At 34.1% G+C, this 9,798-nt stretch overlaps 1 pseudogene; it reads right to left on the bottom strand.

The window, feature by feature from the left end:
• Positions 1–1,150: 1,150 nt before the first annotated feature.
• Positions 1,151–1,494, bottom strand: LOC110579798 (annotated as a pseudogene).
• Between the last annotated feature and the right edge of the window lie 8,304 nt (positions 1,495–9,798).

Raw genomic sequence — 9,798 nt, 5'->3', positions numbered from 1 at the left:
GGAAAAATGTCTGTTCAGCTCCTCTGCCCATTTTTCAATTGGATTGTTTGTTTTTTTCTATTGAGTTGTATAAGTTGGTTTCAGCAATCCTGAGTTGAGATACCACTGAGAAGGAGATCTAATGCGAAGAATCTAAGGCAAAGAGACCATTGTGGTTAACAGGCCTGTCCTTCTAGATAGAGATGGAAAATGGCATTTCCTAATATCTAAGTTACATTAGAGGACAGAAATAGCGGTCAAGAGCCTTCATTTGCATCTTCCGTTAACCTAATTATCATTAGGTTCCTTTTCGCATTACTGCAGGTAACAAACCATTTAAAAATTTGTTTTCCTATACTTTGTCCAAGTTTGAGCATATAGTAAAACCTTAATTTGCTTGTCATGCTTTAAGTTTGGTACAAATTATTTAGTTGGAGAAATTGTATTGAGTTTGAGTCTGCAGCTTGGGGCCACAAGGTTGACTTCATGGTGGAACAGAAACCCACACCCAGAACCTCCAGGCTGTCCAAATGTGAAGCCACACTTCTTGTGGAGAACAATTCCTGTGGCTCAGATCCCTTTCTCACTGCCTCTTATTGGATCTCTCTTTTGGGCATTTTCTCTTTCTCTTCCTCTGAGGTCAGTGGAACTTCCTACAGGTAAGGTACTAAATATCTCAAATCAGGGTACATCACTTTTTTTATAAGGTAACATTCAAGGAGGAAGACACTGGTCAACATAAATTCTTTTTTTTTTCAAGTTTGCATTTTTAATAACATAAATTACCAATAAGGTCCTGACCTAGTAATCAAAAATTAAATAAAACCTCAAAATCTAAAAACAAGAAACAGGCTAAATCACACACTAATTTGACCAAACAAACTAATCCTGGAATATTTCCCACATAAAAAAATAAGCACAATTATTACATTCCATGTTTCAGAGAAGAGGCATTAAGGATCCATGCCATAAGTTTATTTACAAACATATTGAGTATGTTGAATTCAAGAGTTTGATCCATTTTTCAAAGAGACTGCACCTCTTAAAATGTTCCTTTTCACATCTGTTTGATGGATTAATTAAAACATCCTTTTTTAAAATTTAATTTAATTTTATTATGTTAGTCACCATACAATATGATGTGGTGATCCACGATCCATTGAAAACATCCTTATTTCTTAAGCAGTTGATGTCTTACTGTAAAAAAAAGTGCAGCAAATCCAGATCCAAAGTACAAAGTCATCATAAGTAGTAATTGCCATTTGTTTTCCACTGAAAATGGCAAATTCTTCCCTCCTCATAGTGGCTCCTACGGACCACAGAGGTTGTGAACCTCCGGATGCTCTGTCCCAACGTGGTGCTGTTGGAAATTCCGCGAAAGGGGCAGAGCCCTAAGACCATAGAAATGGCAGCACCACCAAGTCCTCCTCTTTTCATGACCTTGTTCCTTGGTGTGCTCGTCAACATAAATTCTATTTGCATTAGATTTGTTGTCTGATTTATCAGCAGCAGCATTATAGATTTGCTTTCAACAACAGATTTGTGTGTACAAATTTATGTGTATAGATTTGTTTGGTAAATCCATTTCAATGAATACTCACTAAACACTTTCCTTAAGCTCACTATTCTGACAAGCACTGTAGAAAATATGGTCTTTTCAGGTCCTGTTATTGTAATCTAGATGTGTTTTCTGTAAGTTTCTTAGGTTGTTTGTGTCTCTCAGTCACTTACTTCCTTTTTCTTTTTTATTTTATTTTATTTTTTTTTATTTTTATTTTTTTTTTAAAGATTTATTTATTTATTTATTTATTTGAGAGAGAGAGAATGAGAGACAGAGAGCATGAGAGGGAGGAGGGTCAGAGGGAGAAGCAGACTCCCTGCCGAGCAGGGAGCCCGATGCGGGACTCGATCCTGGGACTCCAGGATCATGACCTGAGCCGAAAGCAGTCGCTTAACCAACTGAGCCACCCAGGCGCCCTCTTTTTTTTTTTTTAAAGTATTTCTTATTTTATTTTATTTATTTATTTGAGAGAGAGAGAATGAGAGACAGATAGCAAGAGAGGGAAGAGGGTCAGAGGGAGAAGCAGACCCCCTGCTGAGCAGGGAGCCCGATGTGGCACTGATCCCAGGACTCCAGGATCATGACCTGAGCCGAAGGCAGTAGCTTAACCAACTGAGCCACCCAGGCACCCACTTACTTCCTTTTTCGAAAACATTGCGGCAATAAATGGTGCAATCACTGCTTAATTTTTTTATGCACTTCAGTCTTCTGCTTAAGAGCTTGGAAATTTACCAATTCAGATGCTAATCTGTTATGGATCTCTGTTATAGAATAAAAATAAACCAGAAAATAGAATATCAATAATTACCAACATTTAATTGACAAATGCCCACCTTGTCTTGACTTTATGTATTTTTAAAAACTAAATATCACTATAAACAATGGAATCATAAAAATTCCTAAGCACTTTGGGTTGGAAGTCTTAAAGGAATGAGGCAGCCTGGGTTATCGGCAATAATCTTTCAAAAATCAAGGTGCTTGGAGAAGAGCCAAAACTGTAATGAGCTTGAAGCAAATTATCAAATTAATCCTGGTTGATGCAACTGTCCTAACTTGTGAAGCCACCTGTCTCCATTTGAAGATGTCAACATCAAAAGTGGAACAGTATTTACAGAGTGCCCACAATGCTGCAGGCAGTGAAGAGAAAACCAAAATGAAAGAGCCTCATTCCAGTGATCTTCTAATTATAGGAGAAGTAATGGGTAGGGTATTTTAAGGCATAAATAAATAGAAATAACAAGATAATATTGAGCAAGAAGAAGTTTTAGGATGAGCTCAGGAAAATAACTCCTATCAAACTTCTCAGTATAATCGCTAGAGCCATTACACTCTATCATGTTGTTGGGGCTATTAGTATTAATAATAGTAATCATCATTTATTATGAGTGTAGCAGAGAGAACAATTCCGCAGTGGTAGGAAGATAGAACAGATAGACCTGAAGAGATATGTCTTTTCAATTCTGTGATGCCGTGCATAATATGAACTCTAAAAACAGAAGGTCTTAACCACTTCATTATCAAATAAAGTACTGCCTGCCCACATCCAAGCCAAGTGTCTTCTTTACAGCTCTGCTCCTTTAATTAAAGAAGATGATCCTTAATATGACTGACTCAGTTGCAAAAACACTAGAACCAAGAATGATCTGTTAACTGTTTGTTAGTTGGGAATGTTTATCCATCCTACCATTTTCTCTCCTCTTGGAGAACTAAACTACAAAATAAAGTTTATCTTGTAATTGTGTCCAATAAATCAGGTAAAGGATAAAGAATGGAACTTTAGTAGAAAAACTAAGGAAATTTAGATTATTTAGTAAAGCATTTTTTAATTGAATTTTTTATACCTTCAACTTCAAGGGTAACACTTTGCACCCATCTTATTCATATTTCTCCAGAGTATGTACATATCTGTGAGTATTTAGATCTATGCAGTTTTATCACATATGCAGGTTCATATACAGTCAGCATATATAACATTCCACTACCACAGGATCTCTCCTATTGCCTTTTTATAAGAACATTCCCTCCCTCCATTCTTAATTTGTGGCAACCTCTAATCTGTTTTCCATTTCTAAAATTTTGTCATTTCAAAATCTTTCATAAAGGAGTCATACAGTATGTAACCTTTTAAACTGGCTCCTTTCACTTAGCATAATTCCTGGAATATTCATCCAAGTTATTATGTATGTCAATAGTTCATCCTTTTTCATTGTTAAGTAGTATTCCATGGTCTATATGAACCACAGTTTATTTAATCATTTACCTGATAAAGGACATCTAGGTTGTTTCCAGCTTTTAACTATTACAGAACACTGCTATGAACAACTTACAGGTTTTCATTTCTTTGCCAAGAGTGCAGTTGCTAGATCATATGGTAATTGTGCTAGTTAGTCTTATAAGAAAATGCCACTGTTTTCAGAGTAGCTATACTATTTTATATTCCCACCAACAATGTAGGAGTGATCCATATTCTTTTCATCCTTGCCAGCACCTGGTTTTGTCATTATTTTTATTCTAGTCATTCTGATTGGTGCACAGTGATATCTCATCATGGTCTTAATTTGAATTTCCCAAATGGCAAGTGATGACAAACATCTTCTCATATACTTACTTGCCAATTATATGACCTCTTCAGTAAAATGTTTCTTCACAGCTTTTGTCCATTTTTGTTCCTCTTGTTGTATTTTAGTGTTGAGTTTTGAGAATTCTATGATGTGAGCTGTAGTTTTTTACAGATGTTCTTTACCAAATTGGGGTTATTTCCCTTTATTCCTAACTTGCTGAGAGCCAGATTTTTCATGCTGTTTTTGTTTTATTTTGTTTTGTTTTAGAATTAATTGGTGTTGGATTTTGTCAAGTGATTTTTCTATAGGAATTGATATGATCACACACTTTTTTTCCCTTAACCTATTGACATACCATTGATTGATTTGGAACGTTGAACCAAACTTCCTTTCCTGGAATAAGTCCCAATTGGTCATGGTGTATAATTTCTTTATACACTATTGGATTTCAGTTTGCTTAGATTTTGTTAAGGACTTTAATGTCTAAGTTTATGAACAATATTGGTATAAATTTCTTTTTTCTTTCTTTTTTTAAATTATTGTCTTGGTCAGGTTTTAATGTCAGGGTAATACTAGTCTCATAAAAGGAGTTGGAAAGTATTTCTACTTCTTCTGTTTTCTGGAAGGGATTATATAAAATTGGTATTAATTCTTCTTTAGATATTTTGTTAGAATTCTGCTGTGAAAACATCTGGGCCTGGAGACTTACTTTTCAGGAGCTTTTAAATTATGAATTCAATTTCTGTAATGTTTATAGCAATTCAAATTATCTATTTTATCTTGGTTGAGATTTAGTAGTTTGTGCTGTTCAAGAAATTGATCCATTTATTTAAGTTGTCAAATTTATAAACATAAAGTTGTTTTTAGTAGTCCTTTATTAACTTTTTAATAGTTAAAAGATATGGAATGATATCTGTTATTTTATTTCTGATTTTGGTAATTTGTGTCTTTTTTTTTATTTTGGTCAGTCTTGCTAGAATTTTGTAAATTTTATTGATTTTTTTTCAAAGATTCAGCTTTTGGTTTCATTGATTTTCTTTATTGTTTTTCTATTCCATTGACTTTTGCTTATATTTTAATTATTATCTTCCTTCTGCTTGCTTTGGGTTTATTTTCATCTCCTTTCCTAGTTCCTTGGGGTAAAAACTTAAAATATTGATTTGAGAACTTTCCTGATTTGTATTGTAAGCCTCTAGTGTTAGAAATTTCCTTCTCAGGACTCCTTTAGCTGCATCCCACATATATTGATATGTTATATTTTCATTTCACTCAGCTCTATGTATTTATTTCCTTTGAGAATTTCTCTCTGACCCATAAATTATTTAGAAGTATATCATTTAATTCTTATGTGTTTAGGTATTTTCCTGTTGTTTTTCAATTATTGATTTTTAGTTTGATTCCATTATGGGCAGAGAAAAGAATCTGTATGATTTCAATTCTTTTAAATTTGTTGAGGTATTACTATTGTTGCTGTTGTTATTGTTATTACTGTCTACGATATGGTCTATCTTGTGAATGTCCCATGTTGCCTGAAAAAGAAAAATGTGTATTCTGCTATTTTGTGGAATGTTCTATATATGTCAATTAGATCCTGTTATTTGATTGAGTTTCTCATATATTCTATATTCTTGATGATTTTCACTTTAGTAGTTCTGTCAATACCTAAAAAGGGGTAGTAAAGCATTTTGAATCAGAAAATCTAGGCTAGTTGTTAATCTGTTCACATACTAGTTCATGAATTCAGCAAGCAAAGGACTTTGAGGACTAAATATTTTTTAGTATTTTATGAGAAATAAACATTAACAATTACTAAAATAGTCTCTGCTTTTTTTTAATTTCCAAGAAATCTAAAAGTGAATGGGATGATCAAAACCTAGAAACTTTTTTTTTAAAAGATTTTATTTATTTATTTGAGAGAGAGAATGAGATAGAGAGAGAGAGCATGAGAGGGGGGAGGGTCAGAGAGAGAGGCAGACTCCCTGCTGAGCAGGGAGCCCGATGTGGGACTCGATCCTGGGACTCCAGGATCATGACCTGAGCCGAAGGCAGTCGCTTAACCAACTGAGCCACCCAGGCGCCCTAGAAACTATTTTTCAACCTGAAAAAAGACTTCTTCATAAAATCTTAGACTGAAGAGACCATTCATATTTTGTGAAACATGTAACAGTTTCACATCTAACAAACAGTTCTCCTTAACTGAATTTACTTTTTAAAAGAATTCATGTTGGTTTTTTTCCTATTTCTAAGATCATTTCAGGTTGTGGCAAGAATTAGTCTTGACTTACATGAACTGTGAATAATGCAAAATCTCTACAGTTGCATACCATCCATAAAATGTGGGTACTGTGTATTAAAAACCTGATTAGGTGAAAAGAATACCACTTTGGAATTAAAAAGGACTGAGTTGATGAAAGAACCCTCAAGCTGTGAAAGTATGAGTTCTGAGGTGGAAAAAAAGGTAATTTCCTACATTATAGTAGATTGGCATAATAAGAAGAGTAATAAGAAAAACATTAAAATGACCTGAAAAGAAATACATATTCTAAAGAAGAAATGAAATTTAAACTCATAGCGTGTGACTCAATAGCAACAATAGAAACCAGATGACAATAGTATATTATCTTCAAAGTACTAAGAGAAAAATAAATGCCAATATATAATTTTATATCAACCTAAACTATCATTTAAAGATAAGGACAAAGTGAAGAGGCTTTGAAACTAATAAAAACCGAGCTTACTACTCACAGGTTGTTACTGAGTGATCAACTAAGGGATGTAATTACATCAGAAAAAAATTGGACTATGGGGATGCAAGAATCAAAGAGACAGGTAGCATGTTGGTATATCCATGAATGATTAACTATAAACATGATAAAAAATGACTAATTTTGAGATGTTTGAAAGGGATATAGAACCACAAAAAGATCACAGCATGAAAGATTGGCAAGCAGGGAGAAAACTGGAATTAAAGCATAAGAATGGTATGTAATTCAGTATGAGGATTAAGATTTCATTAACATTTCAGTTATCTGTTGTTGTGTAGCAATATACCTCAAGTATCAGAGGCTTAAAACAACAATCATTTTATTTGCTCACAGTTCTGTGGGTAGGTTTGTTTTTTTTTCATTCACTTGTCCAGTATCTGTACTGGTATGGCTCAACCACCTGGTGCTGGCTGGACCACTCAACTGGGGTCACATGCTGGGACCTCGATCCCCACTGTAGTGCATTTCCTCAGTTCTCTTCTGCATAATCTCAAGGCTTCTGGCCCTCCATGGGCTTTTCCAAATGGTCTTTGCATGTGGCTTTCCAGCAGGACAGCCAGACTTCTTACATGTAAGCTCAGGGCTCCTGAGAGTATAAAAGTAGAAGCTACCAGACCTTTTAAAATCTTAGATTGTGACCTAACATAGCATCACTTCTGCCATATTCAGTTGGTTAAAGATAAGCCCAGAATCAAGGGATGGGCACTGCATAAGAGCATGAATACTGAGAGGCATAGTTCAATTAAACAGATTATTACAACTTCAGAGTTTATTAGGTCAATTATGTGTGCTAAAAACTTAAGGTAATCAATAAAACAATTAAAATGTTGAAGGACCAAGAAAGCATCCAATATTAGAGAAAAGTGATAGTAATAGGAGAGTACAAAAGCAAAGCAAGGTAAATACAAAACAAAATAAGACAGCAGAAATAAAACCAAATATGTCAGTACTTAGAATACATACAGTGGTTTAAACTAGCTTACTTTTCAAAAGATTTATTTATTTATTTGAGAGAGAGAAAGCGCATGAGCAAGGGGAGGGGCAGAGGGAGAGAGAGAATCCTCAAGCAGACTCTCCACTGAGCACAGAGTCTGATGTGGGGCTAGATCCCAGGATCCTGAGATCATGACCCCGGCTGAAATCAAGAGTTGGATGCTTAATGGACTAAGCCACCCAGGCACCCCTAAACTAGCTTATTAAAGACCAGAGCTTCACTGAGGAAAACGTTTAAAATTCAGTTCTATGTTTTTTGTAAGAAACACACTCAAATCATAAGGACACAGAAAGGTCAAAAGTAAGAGGAAGAAAAAGACAGACAGATATACCAAGCAAATACTAAGCAAAACAAAGGAGATGTAGTTATAGCAACATCAGACAAAAGAGACTTTAATTCAAACTTTAGTTTTAATGATAAAGAGGATTGGTACTTAATGATAGAAATAATTTATCAGAAGAGATAACAATCTTGACTGTACACAATGAACAACATAACCTTAAGAACATTTTTTTTTTAAGATTTTATTTATTTATTTGAGAGAGAGAGAATGAGAGAGAGAGAACACCTGAGAGGGGTAGGGTCAGAGGACGAAGCAGACTCGCTGCCGAGCTGGAAGCCCGATGGGGGACTCGATCCAGGGACTCCAGGATCATGACCTGAGCCGAAGGCAGTCGCTTAACCAACTGAGCCACCCAGGCGCTCTTAAGAACATATTTTTTTAAAAGGAAAATTTGATAAAATATCAGAATCTGTGAAAGAGAAGACAAAAATAAATGACTCAAAAAAGTTAGAAAATGTGAACAATAATATTGAAAGGCTTAATATAAGAGTACATGAGAAATTGCCCCCAACAACTAAAGTTCTGAACACACATAAAGAATTTACAAAACCAAACACTTAGGTGGGCCATAAAGGAAGTCTTAAAAAGTACAAATGTTCACTAGCATATGGACCACATTGACTACAAAGCAATAAAATTAGAAACCAAAACTTAAAAGTAGCCTGAAAACATTAAGGAGGGCACGTGTTGTGATAAACCTGGGTATTATACCCACTGGGTGTTATATGCAACTAATGAATTGGTGAACATTATATCAAAAACTAATGACGAATTACACGTTGGATAATTGAATTTAAATTAAAAAAAAGGAAAAAAAAGTAGCCTGAAAAGAAAAGATTCATGATTAAATTTAAGATGTGTTTAGACCTGAATGATGTTACCGCCTTTTAAAACCTGTGAGATATAGCTAGTGATACTTAAGGAAAATGTACAGTCTTAATTGTCTACATTTTAAAAAAATATTGAAAATAAATGAACTAAGTGTTCAGTCAAAAGTTAGAAAAAAAAAAACCAAAACAGAGTAAACCCCTTTAAATTAGAACTATGTAAAGACTAATAAAGTCTAAGCAAACCTCTGGCCAAACTGATTAAGAAAAAAAGAAGGCACAAAGAAACCATATTAGAAATGAAAGAACTACTATAAAGATTTTTTTAATTTAACTATATTTTTAAAAACTTTATAATAATACATTTTAAAAATTTAGATCAAATAGAGAGTTTTATTTTAAATATAAGTCATCTAAATTGAATCAAGAAGAAAAAAAAAAGTGGAATAGATCTACACCCAGAAGTAATATTTTAAAATATTCAGCAATTTGATATAGGACAAGCAGCAGTAAAACCAAAAGACAACTCATAAGTCCAAACAGACAATTGTTAAAAATAAGTGATAAAGACTTACCATGCATACTAAATTACTATCAATCCAGATCATATCTGTTGAAGAAATTAAATCAGAAGTCAAAAATTTATACACCAAGAAAGTCTCATGTCCAGAAGATTTTACAAACAAGTTTTACCAACACTTTAAGAAGCAAGTAACTCGGGCGCCTGGGTGGCTCAGTTGGTTAAGCGACTGCCTTCAGCTCAGGTCA

This window comes from Neomonachus schauinslandi, chromosome 3, assembly GCF_002201575.2.
Source record: "Neomonachus schauinslandi chromosome 3, ASM220157v2, whole genome shotgun sequence".
Classification (NCBI taxonomy): Eukaryota; Metazoa; Chordata; class Mammalia; order Carnivora; family Phocidae; genus Neomonachus; species Neomonachus schauinslandi.
Note: the sequence above shows the minus strand (reverse complement) of the source record. Positions and strands in the feature narration are given on the sequence as shown.